Source organism: Cricetulus griseus, unplaced genomic scaffold (genome assembly GCF_003668045.3).
Source record: "Cricetulus griseus strain 17A/GY unplaced genomic scaffold, alternate assembly CriGri-PICRH-1.0 unplaced_scaffold_77, whole genome shotgun sequence".
NCBI classification, from domain to species: Eukaryota; Metazoa; Chordata; class Mammalia; order Rodentia; family Cricetidae; genus Cricetulus; species Cricetulus griseus.
In genome coordinates, this window is record NW_023277418.1 from 41,917 (window position 1) to 67,777 (window position 25,861).

The 25,861-nt window shown below is 40.8% G+C and overlaps 1 long non-coding RNA gene across 1 annotated transcript; it reads right to left on the reverse strand.

Moving 5' to 3' along the window:
* Positions 1–1,541: 1,541 nt before the first annotated feature.
* On the reverse strand, positions 1,542–24,943 carry LOC113837872. Its single transcript, XR_003488546.2, has 3 exons — positions 24,787–24,943; positions 17,727–17,852; positions 1,542–1,832 (listed from the first exon to the last, which is right to left on the reverse strand). It is a non-coding gene; the product is annotated as an uncharacterized LOC113837872 (long non-coding RNA).
* Between the last annotated feature and the right edge of the window lie 918 nt (positions 24,944–25,861).

Below are 25,861 nucleotides of genomic sequence, written 5' to 3' on the forward strand. Positions count from 1 at the left end.
TCTCTCTCTCTCTCTCTCACACACACACACACACACACACACACACAACATAATTACTTAAGAATTTTATAGAAGCCTGGCGTTGGTGGCACATGCCTTTAATCTCAGCAATCAGGAGGCAGAGACAGGCGGATCTCTGTGAGGTCAAGGCCAGCCTGGTCTACAGAATGAGTGCCAGGATAGGCTCCAAAACTACCCTGTTTTAAAAAACCAAGAGAGAGAGAGAGAGAGAGAGAGAGAGAGAGAGAGAGAGAGAGAGTTTCATAGAAAGTATAGTGATCATATTCACCCCAATTTCTTAACTCCTCTAAACCCCCCATTTCTATACCCTCGAAACTTCATCTTCATGTCCTTGTATGTATGTATGTATGTATGTATGTATGTATTTAATAAGCCATCAAATCAAATATGCACTGTTTGTATGTCCTTCTGGGTGTGGGGACATCCATTGGAGTGTCACATTTGTCTTTGGAAAGTCATTTAAACTCAGAGTTTATTGATAGAATGGGAATACTGTGGCAAGTGGGCATTAGGGCTATTGAGATGAAAGCATGAGCAGCAGGCTTGGTTCACATTTTACAAATGTTTTAGCATTTTGGAATTCCTTTACTTATGGCAAAAGTTACTGTCAAAACACCACACTTCCTTCAAGAGCCTTTGGATGCCTGTTCTTTAATTGTTTAAGGATGTGACCAACTTTTGTGGAGTTGAGCTAGTTGGCTCCATTATTCCCCTGCAACATTTCCTCTGCACTCATTGATTCCCGTGGCTACATGATGATCGCTTCCTGAGAAACAAAGGGACACGTGTGTTTAGAAGTAAAAAGGAAGCATGCAGATCATCCACTGAACTGCAGCCCTGTAGAAGCCGGTATTAGTGGAAACTTCCTTTCTGTCATCATGCGTTTGGAACGAAGGACTTCACCTCAGTCATTCTCTTAAGTCTTACTCTGTAAGGGGCCAGAGTGTGTCAGGGCCTGCAAACCAAACTTACTCCCAAAAGTTTTGTCAGACAGGCTGTTTGCTTCGTCAATATTTCTGAGTAGTGGCCAATCCAGAGAAAGAGATAGTCAGCAGTGGGAAATTTGAAGAGATTATGGGGAGTGAAACCTGGTGAGGTGATACATGTCTGTAATCCCAGCATGCACAGGGCTGAAGCAAAAGGATCATATTCAAAACCAACCTGAGCTACTGTGGGACCTATCCCTCCCCAAAAAAATCAACCAACTTCCAGACAGACAAATAACCAAGCCACCGACCAAAAGACAAAAGAATGGGTACAGGAAGAAGAAGCAACTCACTGCTTAAACTGGTTCTATTTTACCTAATTACTTCATTAATGCTATCAACAAGCATTCACAAAGACATCCATGTATGAGTTCAAAGGTGAAAACACCCAGAGATGAAAAAAACTTAGCTGGGCATGGGAGACACCTTTAATCCCAGCAAATAGGAGGCAGAGGCAGTGGATCTCTATGAGATTGAGGGCAGCCTGGTCTACAAGCTAAAAATCAAAGCAACAAAGAAACAAAAACAAACAAAAAAGGGAGGAAGGAAGAAAATTTTATTAGTTTAGTATTCCTTATACAGCATCTAAATCTTGTCCAAAACTTTCCTATACAATTAGGAACCTACAGTGGCTTTCAGGTGAGGGCAGAGCTGTGCGTGGTGAATCTTGAACACAGAGAAGTCCATTGAATAACCAGAAGCCCATTCCAAATAACAGGAATAGCATCCACTGTTGTGGAATAATCTTTTTGTATGCTGTAAAGATCTGTCTTTGCCAAGGTGCCTTCTGATTGGTTTACACAGGAAACATGAGCACACAGGAATCTAGAGTAAGGAGAAAAGAAAATTTAAGAAAGAACTTTTAAAATCTTGGGGAGATCATGACATTTATAAAACAAGCTAAAGAGAAGCTGGGAAGCTATGACGAAAGCCAAATGAGGATGCAGCCTTCTTCTGCCATAGTGGGGTCCTTAAGTGGCTGTTGAGAGAATGTCAAAGCAACCCAGAAACACTAAAGGGACTGCTAACTGGATCCTTTTTCTACTGATTCCCTGACCCCTAGATTTGTGGCTATCTTTCTGATGCTGATCCTACCCTTTGTTCCCAAGAATAAGTTCCAGAAGTCTGGCAGAGCAAATGGGTGATTACCTCTGGATTGCATAATGGAAGCTTCCAAGAGAAGGGATCGCCCTGTGCTTATTTATGCCTTTCCAATAGCTTTGGCCAGGGAAGAGTCTGTTTGCAGCCATCAGCAATAACCTTAGAGACTCATGTGCTCAAAGTACAGAGAAGCAATGACTGTTGAATAGACATAAATGAGACATCTGTATCATTTCCTCTAAGGCTCAGGAGACACTATGGAAGACAGGGCGAGACAGGGCAGGAGCCAGAGGAAGCGTGGGGGCAGAAGGAGTTGTGAAACTCTGAATTCTGGGTATGGCATGTCTGTGGTTCTCTTGAACTCATAGCACCCAAGATGACTTGCACAAGATCTCCACAAGACTGGACCCAGCAACATTCTGGCATGGAGGGAGAGGCTCCTGGGATACTCCCTACCCACTGAGTTAATGGTTGACTGGGGAGGGAGAGATATTTTCTTAAGTGGTGTAGCCATTGGTAAGGATCCCATGCTCCTGTAAGCAATTCTTATCCATACTTCTATAAAGAACTCTAATGAAAGTGATTGGGAGAGCACACACACACACACAGACACGAAAATAGAAGGGGGTAGAGCTAATTGAGAAGAAAGATTAGTAAGAGAGGGAAGGGGGACAACAACAGTGGGTAATGGGGGGTTGAACATAATCAAAATACATTATTCACATCTATAAAGATGTCATAATGAAAGCCATCATTATTCACAATTACTGTATGGTAGTAAAAGCAGTTTTTAAAAGGATGGCTCCAAGTTGTAACCATCCAATGAGCCAGGGAAGCAATGTCTTATAGGGTAGATGTGAACAGAGCATCAGGCAGATCTGTGTTGAATTCTGCTTTGGGGTTTAGAGACAGAGCCTTCCAGTTAGTGTGGACATGTGAAGCTCTGATGTTGACTGCAGCCAAACCTCAGCCTTCTCCATCAAGATGAAACAATGGAGAACTTTCTCTACTGACCTCTGGGCTTCAGAAGGGCTTGGAAACACAGAGGAGTTTTCAATTATTATTTTTTTTTACTTTTTGTTATTTTGTGACAGAGACTTGTTAAGTATTCCAGGCTAGTCTTGAACTTGTGGTAATCCTCCTGCCTCAGCCCTTGGAATGCTGGGAATATAGGCATATACCTCTAAAGTCTTAAATATGTAGTTTTATTTTGAAAGATCAATGATTAAATTTACAAACCAGAGAGAAGCACATAGGAAATAATTTTATAAGCACCTGAAATCTGTAGTCTCCTAATGTTTTTTGGGGTCATTGAGCTTTTCAAACCTCTAACCATTAGGCTTTAAAGAAACATCCATGAGTACTCATTAGAGAAAAAAAAACAAAAAAACAAAAAACAAAGAACTAATTTTACTCACCAAACAAAAAATAAAAATGCTCCTTGGAGCTGGAGATGGGTCAATCAGTAAAGTGTTGCCACTCAGGCATGCAAACCCAAGTTTAGATCCCCTGCACTATATAAAGCCTGGCTCAGAAATGTGCCTCTGGAAGCCCAGCACTGGTGTGTGTGTGTGTGTGTGTGTGTGTGTGTGTGTGTGTGTGTGTGTGTGTGTGTATTGAAGGATCCTTGGAGCTTATTGGCCAACCAGTCTAGCTGAATTGATTAACTCCCAGTTCAGTGAGAGACTTTGTCTCAACAACGAAGGTGGGGGGCTGGTGAGACATCTCACCAGGTAAGCCTGCTTGCTGCTAAGCCTCAACACTTGAGTTTGATTCTGGCAGCCCACATGGTTGAGGGAGAGAACTTACTCCTGCAAGTTTTGTTCTTACACACACACACACACACACACACACACAGAGAGAGAGAGAGAGAGAGAGAGAGAGAGAGAGAGAGAGAGGCACACAGCTCTTTTGACAAAGCCATCTTCAATGGTACATGGTGCTCACTCATTAAGCAATGGCTAACACTTTCTTGGTGTATTGCTTTTCCTGGTGCTGATCTAAAATTGTAGCATCATTAGTTTGCTGAATATCTTAACAGACTTTTGGGATAGGGGTTTGTCTGGTATGTAGAAAAAGAAACCCAGGCACAGAGATATATACTTAACCAATAAGTAGCAGAAGCAGGATTCAAGCCAGGCACTTCAACACCAAAGTCTCTAATATAGAATAGTCACAATACACACACATCTGTCTAGCTCTTTACCTACCTGAAGATAGATATAGATGTAGACACATCGATATTTAAAATTCAGGGTGAGTTTGTAGTTGAGTTTGTAAGGCCAATGCAAAAAAAAAAAAAAGAAAGAAAAAATATTTCCTGATGTTATGTTCTCTGAATGAGGGTATTTTACAATTATTAACTCTTATTTAATTATATTAAATATCACTTACTGAAGAAAAGAATTCCAAATGCATAAAAATAAACCTGATTAGGCTTTGTGTTCTGATTAATGTTTTTTTTCCACCCAACAGGAAAACATTTATTAACAAAAGTTTTGAAAACAATAAGGCAACTGGAGGTTATTAATATGAAAATAGCGTTGATTGTTTCTCCTGTAGAAATCTCCGTGGGCAGCCCGTTTCCTGAAAAATGACTCAGCAAAACTGCCAAGGAGAGCTGTTGGTGTTCACTACAATTGTTAGGTCAGGGTTTGTTTCTTATCTATAAAGTCTCGTTTTGATTGATGACCTGTGCTTCTTTTCGATAAGGGGCTTTGGATGGAAACGATTTCTAAATGTAAACAAATGGCTTTGGTATTAAAAGCAAAACATTTCCGTTTGTTTAGTACCATTTCCTGATTTAATGCCTGAAACTCTATTTTTGACGGAATTGTTTGGTTTCAAAAGATGGGAGAAGATGATTGTTTAGAAGAAAGTGTGCAAAAGGGAGGGGTGCCTTGGCCCTGGGCAAAGGGCCCAAAGAAACAGGTGTCCTGCGCTCTGCCTCTGTGCAGGGGTCCCTCTGATCTTAAGAGAGGAAGGGAGGTCTTTAGCACTGTGTTATTATAGGTCTTGCAGCACGCCCTTAAATTCCCGCTCTGTTGATGAGATCTAACGGTACATAGAGGGAGGATTAATAATGCAAAGAGCTGCTGCTTAAAACGCTAGAAAGGTCTGGAATGATTCGTGACTATTGCAAATGTAGACAGTAAAATGAGTGGACCATGATGGGGCATGCCTGCAACCCAAGGGTTAGGAGCCTAAGGCAGGAGTATTCTCAAAAATTCCAGGCTAGTCTTGGCTACATAGCAAGTTCTGCCAGTCTGAGATAAATGGGACTCCTTTCTCAAAAATAAATAAATACGGGGCTGGAGAGATGGCTCAGTCATCAAGAGTACTTTTTGTTCTTGCAGAGGACACTGGTGTGATTCCCAGCGTCCACATGGCTGCTGGCAACCAACTGTAATCCCATTCCCTGGGGATCCAAATGCCTCTCCTGACCTTCTCGTACACCAGCCACACGGGTGTTGCCCCCCCACACACACGTGAAACACTCATACACATAAAATAAATACATGAACAGATAAAACAACCCTTTTATAGAGGTCATCTAAGACCACTGAAAACACAGATATTTGCCCAGCAAAATTTCAGTTTTAAAGTAACAACAAAAATAATTTTATGGTTGGGGTCAGCACAACATGAGGAACTGTATTAAAAGGTCTCAGCATTAGGAAGGTTGAGAACCACTGCATTATATGCATGTATGAAATTCTCAAACATAAAAAAAAAGTAAATTTTAGAGACATTTTAAAAGTGCTAAAACATGGCCACTAGGTGGAGCTGTAACCAAGCTCTGTGCCCACAGACTTACCCTTTGGCTGTATGTATTGGCTCCTTCAAAAGTAGACTCAGGAGGATAACACCCAGACTGGCTTGAAAATTTTCAAGGAGAAGGCCCTAAAATAAACTGAATCTGTATAAAGCTCAAATATTTATTTGGTGAAGCTAATTCTACTCTGGCAAGTATTTTCACTGAGAATTCAAAAAGAGAGGAGGAGATTGCAGAAAAGATTTGAACTGTCTTTAAAAAAAAAAACGTTTTATTTTATTATTTATGTTGTGCGAGTGGGGGTGGTGCCTTTGTGTACACACATGTATGCGTGCCTATGTGTGTACATGTATGTGGGGTGCCTGTATAGGCCAGATGAAGGCTTTAGATCCCCTGGAGCTGGGGTTACAGTTGGTTATGAACCACCTGACATTGGTGCTGGGAACTGAACTCTGATCATGGTCTTCTGCAAGAGCAGTAAGTGCTCTTAACCACCAGACCATGGCTCCAGGCTTGAGTTATCTTTTAAGGAAACCCAGATTTGCATGGAGACAGACAGAAAGAATTATCACAATTAATTTGGACATTTCATTTTTTTCTTGTCAGATTAGAAAAAAGTGTCAACTTAATTGAGGAGCAAACACTACTCATGTTTGTCTTGAGCCAATGCTGAGTCATCATTCTTGCTCAGTCTTCCACCGCCCAATGGTTCCAAGTGTGCCGGCTGCACGCCTAAAGAAGCGTGGGGACAGCCAACTAAGGCTGACAGCAACCAATCCTCTGTAAACAAGAGGCTTTAACAGTCTTAAAAGATGAGTAAGGGCTGGAGAGATGGCTCGGTGGTCAAGAGCACATTTTGCTCTTCTAGAGGATCCAAGTTGTGTTCCCAGCACTCATCCTATCTGGTGGTTCACAACCTCCAGCAACTCTAGTTCCAGAGAATACAACGGGTGCCCTCTTCTGGCCACCTCAGGCATAGCAACACACACAACTGGCACAAGAACAACCACACATAAATAAAACAAACCCTCTTAAAACAACAACAACAAAAAGATGAGTAATAACAGCTGGTACTGATGCTTATTTTATGCCTAATCCTCTCCTACTCTCCTAGAGGCATTTCCTTCTTTCTCTCTCTCTCTCTCTCTCTCTCTCTCTCTCTCTCTCTCTTTGTTTGTTTTTAGAGACAGGGTTTCTCTGTAGACCAGGATGGCCTCAAACTCACAGAGATCTGCCTGCCTCTGCCTCTGCCTCCTGAGTGTTGGGATTAAAGGCGTGTGCCACCAGTGCCTGGCTTACAAAATTGGTATTACTTAGAAATTTCACTTATTTTAGCTGATGGGTAAAATTGTATGCAGTTTGGGGCATACTATATGACATTTTTGAACTATTTTATTCTTTTTTTAAAAAAGATTTATTTATTTATTTATTTATTTATTTATGTATACAGCATTCTGCCTCCAGGCCTGAATGGGCACCAGATCTTATTATGGATGGTTGTGAGCCACCATGTGGTTGCTGGGAATTGAACTCAGGACCTCTGGAAGAGCAGCCAGTGCTCTTAACCTCTAAGTCATCTCTCCAGCCCCCGTATTTTATTCTTTAAAGAATAACTGTAGAAGAACTGTAGGCATATAGATAATTGGGAAAACAGATCTATTCAACCATCACAAAACTCATAATAAAATACATCCTCAATTCTCTGAAGATGTTATACAAATATATAATGGCTCTGGGGGAATATATTTTTATGCCATAGCTCTTTGCTTAAAGAACAGGCTTCTGAATAACAAGCCAAATAGTGAACCTGCTCTCCTAAAAGTAATACTGCTATGAGGGTCTTAAAAAATCACAATTAATATCTTGAAAGATCTTAAATGTTGAACTCATACCAGTACAATGCAGTTTTTAACTATTTTATTTTAGATAACATTTGTAAGGCTGTGATATCACAATTAAATATTTATTAGTTATCCATTACTTACAAAGCACTGTGCTTCTTTGTCAAGATTATTTATTGAACAAATATTTATTGAGCACCTGACTTGTGCTAGTCACTCTGCTGACTGCTGAAACAGCAAAACAGCAGGGCCTGATCTCCATGGCTAGCATCCTCTCGTGCTTCCCAGGATGTGTCGTCCCTTCACGCTAAGGATCTCTATGTCTGCCAGCTTCTTTGGATGTGACTTGGCTATGAACCCTGAAGTATCCAGATTAGCTCCTCAGTGACTTGCAGGCCCAGTGACCCACCCTCTATGCACACTCTCTGTCTCACTTGCGTTCTCTAGGCCTAAAAAAAACAAAGCCATCACTTAAACAATTCAGAGTATACGGTTCAGAGGGTTGAGTGCAGTTGTTGTTTTGCAACAGATCTCCAGACGCTTTTCCTCTTGAAAAAAAAAATCAAACTTGTACCTCCATTAAAGCAGCTTCCTGTGCCATTCTCCTCAACCCCCCCCCCAACCTCGGACACCTGCGGTCTTGCTTTCTGTCTCTATGAATTTTCCTTTGGGTGCCTAATCTAAGTGGGAAGGGACAGGATTTTCCTTTTTGAGACTACTCGTTTCTTTTAGCATGATTCCCCCAAAGGAGAATCAATGTTCTTTCTTAGGTGGAATAATATCCCCTGCATGCTTATACCACATTGACTTAGGATTCGTTCATCAATGGGCACCTGAGCTGCTCTGGCAGGTATTTTTATTCTTTCTTTTTTTTACCGTTCATTTCTTGTCTTCAGGGGAAACCATCTGGGCATGTATTTTTCTCTTCTCATCTGTCTAAATTTATCCATCCAACTAATATTTGCTGAAGGTCCTCCCCTTGCCGGGCACATGCGTACCAGTGTGGGTTCTGGAAACGCGTCATCAAGGAACAGAAAAGAAACGAGAGTTCACCTTCGTGTATCTGCCATTCTAAGAGGGAAGACAGGTAGTAAGGCAGTTGGGGAAAGTCACCAGTGTGTCCCGAGCTGGAGAACCTCAAGTGAGGAAAAGAAAGCAGGAGTCGGGGAGAGGACACGCTGGTTTCCAGGAAAGGTGAGCTTGGAGGGAGTGAGCCAACTCAAGGTCAGAGAAAGCTTCGAGGAGTGGAGCAGAAGCTGAAGCCAGGAAGCAGAGCAAGCTGGACCCCAGAGGACAAGAGAGTAGACTAGCAGAGGACAGCAAGTACCAAGGTTGGGAGGAGGGTAGGGGTGAGAATTTGGGGTGGGGTAGGGATAGAGGCAGAAGAGTCAGACCCGGCCGGCGATCAGCAGGGAGTTCTGAGATCATTCTGAAAAGCGCCATAGGCATTTCATTCAGATTACCATTTGAAAGAATATTTGAACAAATACTAGTCTTCTCTAATGCATTTCTATGCCACATGTGCCTTAGAGGATGATAGCAAGAGAAAAACCCGCCATGTTGAGTTTTGTCAGTCCTAAACATAATGGGACCATTGCCTTCCTTGTTCTGTACTGATTGCTAGTGTGATTGTTATTATTATTACAGAGACAAGCTTCATGTATCCCAGGCTGTCCTTAAAATCGTTTGTTTGTTTGTTGAGACACGATTTCTCTGTGTAACCCAGGCTATCCTTAAACTTTTTGTTGTTGTTTTTTGAGACAGGGTTTCTCTGTGTATCCCTGGCTGTCCTAGATAGAACTCTCTCTGTAGACCAGGCTGACCTCGAACTCACAGAGATCCACCTACCTCTGCCTCGTGAGTGTTGGGATTAAAGGCATGTACCACCACCACCCAACTTTAAACTCTTTATGTAGCACAAGAATGAGCCTGAACTTTTGATCCTCCTGCCTCCACATCCCTCTCCTAACTGCTGGGATTACTGGGGTGTGTGTGTGTGTGTGTGTGTGTGTGTGTGTGTGTGTGTGTGTGTGTGTGCCAGCACACTTGGTTTATGCAGGGCTGAGACTCAAACTAAGAGAAGCTCACTCTAGACCCATCTACCAAGTGAGCTACATGCACAGTTTTACTACTATTTGTTAGAGAGGGTCTCACTCTGTAGCCCAGGTGGGTCTGGAACTCCTGCTTCTGTCTCTCCAGCATCAGGATTACAGGTGTGAGCCCTTATGCCCCTGTACTATGCTGATTTCAGCCAAGATTGCAAAGGCTGCATTAGAGGAGGTGGGGTACACTGTAAAGCTTCTGAGCATGAGCTATGCTCTGGTCTCTGTGCATTCCATTCTCTCTGTCTGAGAGACTCCTGTCCCTTTTCCTCCATTTAGTGAAATGTCTGCTTCTCTGCTCTTGCTGCTCTGATTTTTGTTTTGTTTTATTTCTCAAAACTGGGCTTCTCTGTATAACCCTGGCTGTTTTGGAACTTACTCTGTAGATCAGGCTGGCCTTTGCCTCCTGAGTGCTGGGATTAAAGGCTTGTGCCACCACCACCTGTGGAGATGTTATTCTTAAGGCTGGCTAAGTGCCCTCCTTTGAGCTCCCTCCAAAGTTCTGGGGACATCTTTCTCAGATCACTATGTTGTATAAAACAACATGGCTCCCAGAATGAACTGAAAGTTCCCAGAGAAAAGGAGTTTATTAATATATAACAGTCTTAAGTAAGTATTTGATAGTGGAAATAATGAATGTTCTCAGGTTTTAGTTAAATGAAGGAACTTTGGATTTCTCCCTTCTAAATATTATTGGCTTAGAGTTTTCTTTCTTTACTAGCCATTACCCTTGCTTCTTAGTGAATTAAAATAGTGACTAAAGCCAATGGTGGTGACACATACCTTTAATCCTAACACTTGGGAGGCAGAGGAAGGTGGATCTCTGAGTTCCAAGCTGGCCTGGTCTACACAGCTAGTTCCAAGATGGCCAAGGCTACACAAAGAAATCCTGTCTTGAAAAAAAAAAGTGACTAAAATTTTCCTGAAGACATTTCTTCTACTTACTGATTTAGTAGCCCGGGGCAAGCTACTCAGTTTCTCTTTGTTGACTATTTTAAGTGTTCTAAAATGAAGTTAGTAATAACTACCTATAGGCCTTGCTGAGATGGCTCAGTAGTTAAGAGCACTCACTGCTTTTGCAGAGGACCAAGGTTCGATTCCTGTGACTCACGTGGTGGTTCACAACCATCTGTCTGTAACTAGTTCCTGGAGCATCCAGCGCCCTCTTCTGACCTCTAAAGACATCAGACATGTAGGTGCTTCACTTCCATACATGCAGAAAAAAAAAACACTCATACACACAAAATAAATCTTAAAAATTTACAAAGAATGCTCCCACTATTAAAAACAAAACAAAACAAAAAACCCACAACCCAAAGATTTTTAGGGAACGTGTGTTCAAACATTCACATAGGCCTGTGTGTAATGGTGACTGGATAGAAGACAATAAAAGCATGTAGGGACACAAATATCTGATGTCTCTGAAGATGAAAAGAGATAGAGAAGGTGGAGAGGTCAGCTAGACCAGCTTTTGAAATGATACAGGCCCAGGGAGCTTGCTTGTTAGCGAGGGAGATGCCAAGTAAACAGGAGAGGGCCTGCCCGCTGTGTGTTCATGGTATTAGAATTCATATGCTAGCTGGGTGGTGGTGCTTGCCTTTAGTCCCAGTATGAGGGAGGCAGAGGCAGGTGGATCTCTGTGAGTTCAAGGCCAGCCTGCTCTACAAATTGAGTTCCAGGACAGCCAGGGCTGTTGCACAGAGAAACCCTGTCTTGAAAAACAAAAAAAAAAAGTACAAAAAAGAAAGAAAGAAAAGAAAAGAAAAGAAAAGAAAAGAAAAGAAAAGAAAAAGAAAAAAATCATCTGCTGTGTTTTATGGGGAGGAAGTGGAGAACAACAGAGTTCTGTGTGTCAGGGTATGGTGTCCAGGGCATGGTTCGGGAGCTTGTTAAAGGTGACAGATGATGTTTTATGACTTATGAGCAGCTGCTGTTACCTGTAGCATGACCCCTATTTCTTTTTTTTTCTCTGTGGCTTTGGAGGCTGTCCTGGAACTAGCTCTTGTAGACCAGGCTGGTCTCGAACTCACAGAGATCCGCCTGCCTCTGCCTCCCGAGCGCTGGGATTAAAGGTGTGCGCCACCAATGCCCAGCAACCCCTATTCTTAAAGCTAGACTATGCACCCACATACCAAATGAGTCTAGAAAAGTAACCTGCAAGAGCTAAAAGTCATTCTAGATTCGGAACTCTAAAACCCTACTTGTTGTAGATGTTCTTGACTATTTTTCTCACTTGAGAGGCTCTCAACTCAGTGCTGAGTTCTGGCCAGCTGGACTTAAAAGCTCTCACTGGGCCCTTCTAAAAGGACCTTGTGGTTTCTTATTCTTAGGACTTGGTTAGCTCTTTCAGTTATGATGCAAAGTATCCCAGTCTTAGTCAAGTCGTGTATCATATCCCTAGGTATCCGGTGGATTTTAATACTATTGTACATGGTAGTGATTTTGTATTTCATTTCTCTGGGATAATTTTGAGTAGAACTAGTGATTATTGTTTTGTGAACAGAGAAGCTAATGTTGGTCTTTTATTCAGCAGACATCATATCAACACAGGCTTTTTCATAGGCTTTTATTTGTAAAGTGGCTGTTTCTATTGGTTTTTATGGATGCATAAAAACATATAAAGATCAGAATTATACAGAATGAAACTCAGATTCTGCAAGAACAAGGAGCACTGAATTAGCATCTGCAAGATGCAGATCTGCAAGATCTGCAAGAACAACTAGCACTGAAGTAGCTAGGTGATATTTGCTAAAGCGGGGTCACTCACCTTTGGGGACCCTTCTTCCTTCTGGAACACCCTTGCTTTGTCCCCAGTCCCTAGATATTGCCTAAGGACTTCAAATTGTTGGTGCAGCACCCGTGCCTGGGAAGCCATGACACCAGCTGGAGTCCAGTCCTGATGGGAACAGAAGCTTTTTTTTTTTTTTGGTTAAATCTTAGATTCATAGGACTGAGGGCTCCTAGCAGAGTAACAAGACAGAGGCTTGTTACAGAGAAGGAGGAAGAAAAAAGCCGAAGCAGCCTCAGGAACAGAAACCAGTCAAGAGCCTCACGCCCTGATCATAGGACCACTTCAGCTTCCCTCAAGTACCAGGCCTCATCCTAGGAAGCATTGAGTCTGCTCTGTAGCTAGGAGAGATCTAACGTGGAGACAGAAATCTCGCTGAGCATACAAACTATACTTAAGGGCAGGCCCCATTCCAGCGGAAGATGGTCAACACAAAACAAGTTCAATGTGTTTTTGGAGAGTTTTTTTATTTCATAGTGCTTTTTTCTGTTTTACCTTATAGATCTTTTGCTTATATATTTTGGTTTTGATTTTGTGTTTTTAGGGGATTTGTATGTGTTCGTCTCTTTGTATGTGTTTTTTTCTCTTATCTGCTTTTTCTTTGGCTCTCCCTCCCCACCCCCCCAGCACCCACCCCCATTTGTTTTGTCCTAGTCTGTCTTCTGTTTTTGCTTTTTTTGTTTGCCTGTTTGTTTTCTAATGAGAGGGAGAAAGAAGGGTGTGTGGAGTTGGGTGTTTGGGTGGGTGGGGAGGTAGGGAGGATCAGGAAGGAGTTGGGGGAAGGAGAAACCATGATCAGAATATATTGTATGAAAAGAATCTATCCTCAATAAAGACCAATATATATATAGACCATATATATATATATATATATGTATATATATATGTGCTGGGGCTGGAGAGATGGCTCAGTGGTTAAGAACAGGGGCTGCTGTTCCAAAGGAGGTCCTGAGTTCAATTCCCAGCCACCACATGGTGGCTGACAGCCATCTATAATGGAATCCAATGCCCTCTTCTAATACAGGCATACAGGCTGACGAAGCACTCTAATACATAAACAATAAACAAATAAACCATTGAAAGATTTCTAAAAAAAAATAATGAAAAAGAAACTACAAGCCTTGTGTTAGTGCACACACCTTTAATCTCAGTACTAGGGATGATGCCAGCCTGGTCCAGGATAGTCAGGGCTACAAGGAGAAACCCTGTCTCCAAAAACAAAACAAAGCTAAACTAAACAAACAAACAAACAAACAAAGTGAAGAAAGCCGGAGGTAGTGGCACATGCCTTTAGTCCCAGGACTTGGGAGGCAGAGGCAGGCAGATCTTTATGAGTTCAAGATCAGCCTGGTCTACATAACGAGTACCAGGATAGGCTCCAAAGCTACACAGAGAAACCCTGTCTTGAAAAACCAAACCAAACCAAACCAAACCAAACCAAAACAAAAAACCAAAAAAACCAAAACAAAGAAAGTGCAATAAACAGTTAAGATCTGTAATAGACCTCAGCCTATTTTTAATGGAATATGGCTGGTGAAAACTTTCCATTTTCTCCTTTTCTTTTCCTTATTTGATGAATTTGCCATCAGCGCATTACTCACATAGGAGATTGTTTTTCTGACTGACTTGAGAGGGGGAGAGAGAGAGAGAGAGAGAGAGAGAGAGAGAGAGAGAGAGAGAGAACACTCGAGCATGCACTGGCAGGAAGTGAACTCAAACTTCTAAATAAAAGGAAGATGGCAGCTGAGCTGGTGGAAACAGGAAGTTATTGCTTAAGTCTTCCATAGAGTGGAGGGAAGTAAAAGGCAGGGAAACACTCATTTGACCAAGTTGGAGCAGCAGCAGGAGGGAGGGGAGGGGAGGAATGGTAGGGAGAACTCAGGAGCTGAGTGGTGAGCAAGTCACCAGCCTAGAAGACAGGACTCTTTGTTTGGGGCTGGCTGCTCTGGAAGGGAATGGTGGCTCCTGACAGCAGGCCCAGGTTGCCCCGTAGTAAATAATTCAAAGCTGTGGTTGCTACAGTGTAGCGTTTTGTTAAATAAACTGTGTGACAGTGTTTCTTCTAAGTGTTCTACTTAAGTCAATAGGATTCTGTATTAAGGACATATACCTATGTCCTAAAAATCCCCTCCAGTAAATGTAGCAAAGTGTAGCAACCAAATGAAGGACATGTGGTTGTTCATTGTTTCTTCTCAGAACTCTTCCTTAAGTTTGAAAATGTTAGATAATTGTGTTTTAGACAAGGTCTTACTATATACCCAAAAGAAATAAATAAAGGAAGACTAAAGGGTTTACGGATCTAATCACATGCATATATCTGAAGACACACTGACATAACCAAATAAAAATTAATTAAAATCATTGAACATTTCCAATCCTGACTATTTTTCTTTTGTATGCATTCATTCCTGTAACCCAGATGTTGAGGCATATAAAGGCTTATAGTTTTCCAGTACATGGACTGCTTCATATAACAGAAAACAAGCATGTAGGCTTGGAGTCAGAGATATCAATACTTCTTAGTTGGTGGTATCATTTGGGATGAATTAGGAAATGATGCCCTGCTGGAGGAAATATGTCACTGGGGTATGCTTTCATAGTTTACATAAGCACACTGTTTCCCGTTTCCACCCTCTGGTTCATCCTGCAGGTTGAGAATGTGAGATCTAAGCATCATGATATGTAGCAGCCATGTTTGACACCTGTTGCCATGCCACTTTCACTGTGATCCTGTATCCCTCTGGAACCAAGAGTCAAACTCTTTCATGAGTTGATATAAACATTATGTTTTATCACAATGGAAAAGGCACAAATAAACATTCATGAAGTTTTATACCTGAATTAGTTATTTCATGTCATTGAAGAGGAAACCTAAAAGGGTTACTTTAGCATTTAAATTTGTAGGGCTTTGTCCATATGAGTTTGCAAGTGCAAACAAAATAAAGACAGGCATTATACTGTTTGAACAGATAGTTGACACTGTGAAATTATTTTCTCCAGAATACTCTTATATAACTAGAATGTGTTGACTAAAGATCTTATGAAATCCTTTATAGCCAGACTTTCTTCTATATGAGTTTTTTTCAGGTCCTCAAAGACTATTTGTGATATGAACAGGCTATAACAGAATGACTGAACACTAAAAGTTTTACTCTTGTATAAAGAACACCACAAAGTACAAAACCTTACCATACTGACTACATTAATATTTGCTCTGCAGTATGATTTTTTTCTCAGAATTTCAAAGACTACAATGATGTGCAAAGGCTTTAACACATCACTTTCATAGAGGTTCTCTCCAATATATGTTCTTTTATGCATTAAATTATGTGACATGAAAGGCTTGACACCACAATACTTTCATAGAGTTTCTCTCCAATGTGTTCTTTTATTAGTTGAAAAAATACTGTGACATGAAAGGCTTTACCACAAGTATGAATCGACTACATTCATAGGGTTTCTTTCTCTCCTGTATGTGTTCTTTTATGTGTTTGGAGACTACAGTCCTGTGAAAAGAATCTACCATATTAATTACATTCATAGTGCTTCTCTCCAGTATGGGTTATTTTATACATTAGAAGACTTATATGCATAGGCCTTAACGCATTGATTACATTCATAGGGTTTCCCTCCAGTATCAGTTATTTTCTGACTTAGAAGATGAGTATGATATGCAACTGCTTTCACACATTGATTGCAATTATAAGGCTTCCCTCCAGTATGGAGTCTTTCAGGCCTTTGAGGATGACCATGATATGCATAGGCTTTAACACTTTGAGAATATTCAGAAGGTTTCTCTCCAGTATGACTTCTTTCATAAATGACACAGTTAAAAATTGTAACACATCCATTACACTGTTGAATATATCTGTATGAATTAATTTTATAATTTGGTCTAATTGTAAAGAGAAATCAGGTCTTAAGGCTTTATCGCTGTTTTACACTCATGTTGCTCCTGCTTCTAAGGGTGGTTTTGGATCTTTGAAAATACCTGCAAAGGCTCACATTTATAGCATCTTTTTTTCTATATGAGATTTATCACATATTTGAAGATAACTAGAAAAACTCATAAGTTTTCCTATAGTGTGAGTCATACTACATTTGTTAAACGAACAGGACAAACAGAAGTATATATACATTCCTAGCACACATAGGGATTTTATGAAGTGTGAGTTTGTTGAGATATTTCCAATGAAAGCTGGAAAAGTAATTACTTGTGAATTTGCATCACATTCAACAAATCTATTCAAATTGGGTGCTGCTACATATCTTCTAATTGTTCTTAGAGAGAGAGAGGGATATGTTGCTTCTTTCCATATCCCTATGCTTATATAGCTAGTATCGAGAGTGACATATGATATACCTAATAAAGGAAGAATAACAAATAAGAGGTGTCCACATTGCATTGGTAGCATTTAACTTTCTGTTCCTTACAGACATATGATGTAGAGAATAAGGTTTCTCCACAACAGTCGCCCTTGGCTCTTGAATGTAACTACCCCTCCTCTCACTAAACTTAGCAAAATCACAAGCATATGAATAACACAAGCTTTACTATGAACTATTTGATTATTACAAGGTTTTGGACATGTATTTATTACTTATTCAATGTGCATACCTTATGTAATATGAGTGCTATGAAACTAAATGCATTGGTATATGGTTTTGTGGAAATTTAATAATCATCAATGAACCTTAAGCTGTGCTTAATTACACTGTTGCTTTCTTTAAAACTTCCACACACCTTAAAATTTCTTCTCCCCCCAGAGTGGGGGGAGATTTAACCACCATCCCAGAAATTCTAAATAAAATTTTTATTACTTAAACTGAAAAAAAATTTCTTCTCAGGCATATTTGTATTAGCTTGCACATTAAAATTACCTTCTGTGTAGCCTAAAATATAGTACTAGAAAATGCCTGATATATTATTGGAAGTCATGCAACATTTAAGTTCTAAGGTTCTAAGTTCTAAGATTCAGTGAACCTTAGTAACATGCCTGATTCATTCATATCATCCTTGCTCAGTTTCAATTGTAATTACAGAAGAAAATCAATAACCAAGAAACAGTTGCCCCCTTATTTTAAAATGTGAAGGAAAATTCATAGTCTTACCTATAGCAGTAAGGATCCTGTAGTCTCCAATATCACATCTTTATGGAGAGTCTTCTGGGAAGGATCCAGCAAAGCCCACTCTTCCTGAGTGAAGTCAACATGCACATTGTCATATGTCCCTGCATTCTAAAATATACCATAAATGTATAAAAAGAAAGTTATACAGTATAAATGTAAACATCTTTGAAAATACACTATATTTCTCATGCTTCCTGCACTTATTCCATGACACAGAAATTCTAAAGTAATCACAAGGTCACGTCAGAGGAAAACTGAATAGGAGGGTCACCTCTGACATTTCTGCAACCTTTGAATGGGATATCGACATGTTAAAGAAATGCTTATTAAAAGACATAGAGAGACAAGCAAACAGATCATTAGTACTCAGTACACATCAGAAAAATTGTATGATCAACTACAAGAAAGATGGGCAAACAGGGTATACCAGCTCATGCCTTTATTTGATTGAGGAAACAAGGAAAACTGTGGTATCTGATGAATCAAGATTTGCAGTTTTCATTGTATTTTTGGAAGCCTCATTCAAGTTGTTCTGAGTATATGGTAATCATATACTGGCTAAAGTGTAAATACAGAGAAAACTAAAATGATTCAGTCCACTGAAGCTAGAGACCCCTGCAGCTGTGAAAGGCTAAGTACATTATTAAAAGTGTATCAGAGTTTTTGTTCCACAGACCCACGTGAACTCACACCCCAACCTCAACATCCACGACAGACTACTATAACATCCTATGGAATAAAGCAACTATGCATATTTCCAACAGACACGTCTGTGCAAATTGTGATAGAAGAAATTTCTTCGGGAATTGCTTCATCTCCATGATGACACCTCAGGTCAGGAATATTGTATTCTAGAATCTAGGTTTAGCCCCCATGTCATCACCATTTCTGCCAAAACAGGGGGTCCATACACATTGGTCACACATAGAGATGGATGGCTCTAGAGAATCAACAGAATTCCAGATGCTTTATATTTATGATTTGTTTGTTCATAATGTTAACATACAAAAAACTGAGAAACAACATTGGGTGCTAATTATGAACATTACTGGACTCTCAATTCTTTTCATTATAAAAAAAAGACTCTGCCATGGCAAAGAACAAGCACTTGGCTGTGGATCTCTGCATCTGTTTTCATCAGTTATTGGATGAAGGCTCTCTGATGACAACTAGGGTAGTCACCTATCTGATTATAAGAGATGTCCAGTTCAGGCTACATATCCACTATTGCTAGGAATCTTAGCTGGGGTAATCCTTGTGGATTCCTGGGAGATTCTCTAGCACCAGGTCCCTCCCTAACCCCAAAATGACCTATATCGAGATATATGTCTAATTACTGTGCCCTTCCTTCCACCCACATCCCAGCCAACCAGACACCACATCTTACCAACCCACCCACACTGCCCCCAGTTTACCCAGGAGATCTCTTCTACTAGACACAGCAGAACTTTAGATGACCATAGAAAGAGAAAACAAGGTATTTCATGACAAAACCAGATTTAAACAATACCTACAACCCAGCCCTACAGAAAGTGCTAGAAGGAGAACTCCAACCCAAGGAAGTTGGCTGTACTCACAAAAACACAGGCAATAGATAATCTCACAGCATCAAAACACAAAAAGGAAACACACACACACACACACACACACACACACACACACACACACATCACATCACCACGACAAAAATTGAAAATCAACAAGAAATAACAATCACTTTGGATTAGTATCTCTTAGTATCAATCCACCAATAAAAAGACATAGAAAAACAGAATGGATATGAAAACAGGATCCATCCTTCTGCAACACACAGGAAACACACATGAACTTGAAAGACAGACATTATCCCAAAATAAAGAGTTAGAAAACGAATTTCCTGGGCTGGAGAGATGGCTCAGCCGTTAAAGGCTAGGCTCACAAACAAACAAACAAAAAAAAGAATTTCCCATCAAATGGACCTGAAAAGCAAGCCAGTGTAGCTACCCTAATAGCTAATAAAACAGGCTTCAAACTAAAATTAATTATAAGAGATGGAGAAGGACATTTCATATTCAAAGGAAAAAAACATCAAAATGAATTCTCAATTATTAACACTTATGACCCAAATACAAGGGCACCCACATTTGTACAAGAAACATTACTAAAGATTAAATCACATATCAAATCACACATATTAATAGTAAGAAACTTCAACATCCCACTCTCACCAGTGGACAGGTATGCTAACAGAAACTTAACAGAGAAATTAGGGAAATAATAGATATTATGATTCAAAAGACTTAACGGGTATCTACAGAAACGTTCACCCCCAAAAAAGAATATAACTGCTTCTCAGCACAGCATGGAATCTTCTCTAAAATTGTTCATGTACTTGGTCACAAATAAAATCTCAACAGATACAAAAATTTGGAATAACCCCAATAATCTTACCAGATCACAACACAAACAACAGAAAGCCTACAAACTCATGGAAAATGAACAACTCTCAACTGAATTACCACTGGGTCAAGGAAGAAATAAAACTAGAAATTAAAGACTACCTAAAATCCAATGAAAATGAATCCATGGCATATCCAAACTTAAGGGACACTATGAAAGCAGTGCTAAGAAGAAAGTTCATAACACTAATTACTTACATAAAGAATTTGGAGAAATCTCACACTAATGACTTAACACACCCGAAAGCTCTAGAAAAAAAACCAACTCACCCAGGAGGAGTAAACAGCTGGAAATAATAAAAGTCTATGCTGAAATCAGTAAAATGGAAACAAAGAGCAACACCAAGAATCAGTGATATCAACAAGATATCCAAACCAACTAAAAGGCAGAGAGAAAATATCCAAATTAAGAGAATGAGAAATAAAAATAACAACAGATACTGAGGAAATCCAGGCAATCTTTAGGCCATGCTTCAAAAACCTGTACTCCACAAAATTGGAAAATCTAAAAGAAATGGACAATTATCTTAATAGGTACCACATACCAAAATAAAATCAAGACTAGATAAATAATTTAAATAGACCTATAATCCCTAAAGAAAGAGAAGTCATTAAATGTCTCCCCCCAAAAAAATTGCAGGGCCAAATGGCTTCAGTGCAGAACTCTATCATAATTTCAAAGAAGATCTAATGCCGATAATACTCAGATTGTTCCACGCAATAGAAACAGAAGGAATATTTCCAAATTCTTTTTATGAGGCTGCAGTTACCATGATACACAAACAACACAAAGACTCAACTGAGAAAGAGAATTACAGACCTATCTCCTTCATGAACATTGATGGAAAATTACTCAATAAATTTCTGGCAAACAAAATCCAAGATGACATGAAAAAAATCATCCACCCTGATAAAGTAGGCTTCATCCGAAAGATGCAAATAGAAGTGATCTCCTCCAGAGTCTTCTATGACTCTACAGCCCCTCGTGCCCCCCTTGTGGTTTCAGACAAACCCAGCCCCAGTGATGTCCAATCAAAAGACAATGTGAGGAATAATTTAACATCTGCTTTCTGCCACATGGATGATGTCACAAGATGTGACATCTTTCATATACACCTGCAAAATACTATGCTAATATGAAATACCTCTAAAGCTCAGAAACTCCTTTTGTGACCTAGAAATTAACTTCACCGAATCACACCATGGTGGCTGTCAGCAGCAGAAAGATGAAAACATTCTAATCATGTATTGCTGAAGGATGACGCTCATCACCTCCTTCCTACCAGTTTCTAAACTATCTGTAACATTTGTAAGATAAACCTCAAAGTGGAAGGTAACATGCAGAACTTCTAGAAACCAGACCTTCAGTTTTTCAATCTGACTTCCCACTGCACAACAAAAGCAACTCCTGTGTGTGCACACTGGACAGTGATATTACCACTTCATAGTATCCCATGTCAGGATGACAGAGCATCCCTCTCCCCAGAAAATCCACATTCAACAAAACTCAGAGGCCAAGGGCCACTGCCCAGGTCAACACAGGGACCAACAGAACTTCACTCTGGCTTATGGTCCATCCCAGCCCAAGCAGTTCAGATTCTGATAGCTCAGCCAACCTGTTCTTCCTGGTCTGAGGACAGTGGGCCCCACACTCATCATGGCATGGCTTGTGGTCTTCCTTATAGCTCCCCACAGTAGAACAAGAGGAGAATCCTGGAAAGAAACTGTAAGCTACCTCCCACTGGTGCTCCTGATGGCTAAGCCTTCCTGAAGTTCATCATTAGTGAAGACGACCCTGATGGCCTTCAGGACATTAGCAGTTACCCTACTGGGTGAGGAGAGATCAAATGACTCAGACCACATTGGCTCTCCCAGCTTTGCCCTTCCACACTACAGTCAGACAGGGTCCTGATCTGGGAAATTCATAGTTTAGTAAAATCCTCCAATGTCCCAGAGCACTTCCTATTCCTCTTCCAAGGCACAGGGTCCTATGTGTACACATTCAATTACACACTCAATGTCCAGCATAGCCAACCCTTTGCTTCATAGCTGGGAGGTCCTACAGCCAAACACAGGTCACATTCAAACAGTACCTATTGTTAAACAAAAAGAGGCCATAGATGAGAACACAAGGAAGGGGCTATAGGAGGCCTTGGAGGCAGGAAAGAGACAGTGGAAAAAATATAGTTATAATCCCCCAAAATTATGTTACAAAGTTGACATAGGCTTTATGGCCATGCGCTCCAGAGACTAGGGATTTGTATGAGAACACACCAAGTTTCTCTTAGGACTACCATCTTAAACTTGGAAAAAACAGTTATGTTAGGCAGGGCAACACCATTTTATCCAGTTCTTCTATTTAGGTTGAAATGCTGTAACTACAGTAATTTGGTTTCATAAGTTCTGTTATTTAGATTTTTGATCACCTGATCCATGCAACTGAGAAATGGCCAGTCAGGACATTTATGGAATATCTGAAATTGATCACCTGACTCCACATGGCTAATGTCAACAGCAGGAAATCTTTCTTCCTTCTTCTTGCCCCTCCCCTTCTGTGCTATGACTACACCTGCTTTACAGTTGGTGAATGAAATTCTTACACAGGTTCCTCCTTCTTTGTAAATTCACAATAAAATCTTGAGAACTTGGAGGATATTCATTTACTGGTTATTTTCCCTTCCCAGACACCAGTAAAGTCCCATCCTGGAAGGAGTTGCATGACTGTCTTTCCAAAACTGGGCAGCAGAAGCAGGATTCGGTGTTCAAAGCAATTCTCAATTAGATAGTGTGAGGTGAGCCTGAGCTACAGGAGACATTGATCAAAACCAGTGGTTCTCAACCTTCCTAATGCTGCGACCCTTTAACACAGTTCCTCATGATGTGGTGACCCCCAACCATAAAATTATTTTCAGTGCTACTTTATTACTATAATTTTGCTGTTATGAATTGTAATATAAACATCTGTGTTTTCCCCGTGGTCTTAGGCAAGTCCTGTGATAAGGTAATTTGATTCACCCAAAGGGAGCTGGGACCCCCCACAGGTTGAAAACCAATGCTCTAAACTGATATATAGAAAGAAAGAAAGAAAGAAAGAAAGAAAGAAAGAAAGAAACAGCACTTAAGAAAAAATGGAATGAAATTCTTAAACAGGGAACAAAGGAAAATAGAAACAAAGTAATGCATTGAAAGAAAATGACATTTTAGCCGGGTGTTGATGGCACACGCCTTTAATCCCAGAAATCGGGAGGCAGAGGCAGTCGGATCTCTGTAGGTTTGAGGCCAGTCTGGTCTCCAGAGCAAGTGCCAGGATAGGCTCCAAAGCTACACAGAGAAACCCTGTCTCGAACCCCCCCCCCAAAAAAAGAAAATGACATTTTAAAAATGTTATAAATAATTGATTTTTTTAAAGGAGATAATGAAGGAACTGGCTTCCCTTTTGGCAGCCATAATGGTCGAACATGTGCTTCTATGACCTTGTCCTAGAAACCAGAAAGTCAGATGCCTGTCTCGTGACAAGGAACCAATCAGAAGTTAGCTGGTGGCGCTATGCTTTATGGCTCTGAGTGTGCTTTACGGACAAGCGCACAGCAATGACGTAGAGAGCATAGCAACCACCCTGGGAGGGCCTATGGGCCATAACAACCAGTTGACCAATCAACACAGGGCAAGCCCTCCAAGCCTGGAAGCACACCAATCGTGAGCCTGTGCGTAAGCCTGTGCGTACCCCCTAGACACTCCCCTTACGCTGCCCTATAAGATCTTTTGGGAGACCCAAGGAGCCGTCTTTTTCTAGCCGTCTGCCATGGCGGGTGGGTGAAAGACCCGAGCTAACATGGGGTTAGTTCGTTAAATTACAATAAAGCCTTGTGCAGTTTGCAGCAAGCTCTCGAATCCGCCTGGTGATTGGGGTGACCGCGAACCTGGCCTGAGACCCCGGATACTTGAGTTTTCGGGGGTCTAACAATAAAAATAAACTGGGCGTTGGTGGCGCATGCCTTTAATTCCAGCACTCGGGAGGCAGAGGCAGGCGGATCTCTGTGAGTTCGAGAACAGCCTGGTCTACAAGAGCTAGTTCCAGGACAGCCTCCAAAGCCACAGAGAAACCCTGTCTCAAAAAAAAAGATAAAAATAATAGAACACTTAGACATACTGACTTTGAAACAGAGTAGGCCCCTTACTTACAGGGAGAATGTCATTAATAAGACAATGTATGACTTTGTCCCATGTAAAATGTTGCCCGGGCGGCAAATCCTTTACATCAACAATTCAGGGCCGGGCGTTGGTGGCGCACGCCTTTAATCCCAGCACTCAGGAGGCAGAGACAGGCGGATCTCTGTGAGTTCAAGGCCAGCCTGGTCTCCAGAGCCAGTGCCAGGATAGGCTCCAAAGCTACACAGAGAAACACTGTCTTGAGTAGATCCAACCCACAGACCAAAGTTATTCAGAAGCCTGCCCCTGGGCTCAGGGATTTGCATGGACCATGTGGAAACTTACAGGACAGGGAATCTGGCTGCAGGTTCCCACTCAGATCCGGCGCGGACCCACCACACTGGCTCCAATACCTCACCGTCTGCTCCTCCCCATCACAACAGCCCCTCACTCACCATGTCGTGGTTTCCCGGATTTCCAAGCTCTCCACTCAGCTCCCTGTAGCAGTACTCACACCACAGAACACACACACACACACAAAAAGGAACTAGCTCCTTTTCAGAGACAAGCCTGAAACTGCCACCGGCAGGAAGAGCCCTGTACTCTTGTGACTGACAGGCCACCTGGAGGGCCTGATTGGCTAGTGAGGCCTGATTGACAAGATCACCTCCCATAGAATTACACTGTCCTTAAAGACACAGCACAACGATTCCTGACCTGGCCCAGACAAAGATATGCCATTTCTATTGTTGATATCCAGCTTTAATCCATTGTGATCAGATAGGATGCAGGGTATTATTTCGCTTTTAAAAATGTCTCTTGAGATTTACTTTATATACTGATGTTTGGAGAAAGTTTCACGGGCTTCTGAGGATAAGGTATATTTAGTATCTCAGTGGGAATTTCTATAGATATCTGGTAGGTCCATTTAACTTATGATCTTATTTAGTTTCAGCATTTCTTTTTTGTTTTTGTCTGAATGATCTTTCTACTGGTGAATGTGGGGTACTAAAGTCTCTCAACATAAAAGTGTGAGGATTAATATTTGATTATAACTATAGTAGTGGTTCATATATGAACCCAGGTGGCCTTGCATTGGTGCATGTGTATTAAGAATTGCAATATCCTCTTTGTAGATTTTTCCTTTGATGAATATGTAGTGTCCTTCCCCATATCTTATGATTAGTTTTGAATTGAAGCACATTTTCTCAGATATTAAAATGGATATACCTGCTTGCTTCTTGTGTCCCTTTGCTTGGGATATCCTTTACATTCCTGTACCATGAGGTGATAGTAAGGTGCATTTTGTGGGTGCAGCAGAAGGATGGATTATCTTTTCTAGTCCAATATGTTGGTCTGTGTCTAATTTTTGAGACAATTAATGTTGAGAGTTATCAATGAGTCATATTTATTGATACGTGTATTGTGTTTTTATAGTGTGGGGTTTTGCGTCCTCCTTTAATTTCCTGGGCTGATATTATTTATTACTTGTATTTTCTTGGGTGTGGTTAACCTGTTAAGATTGAAGTT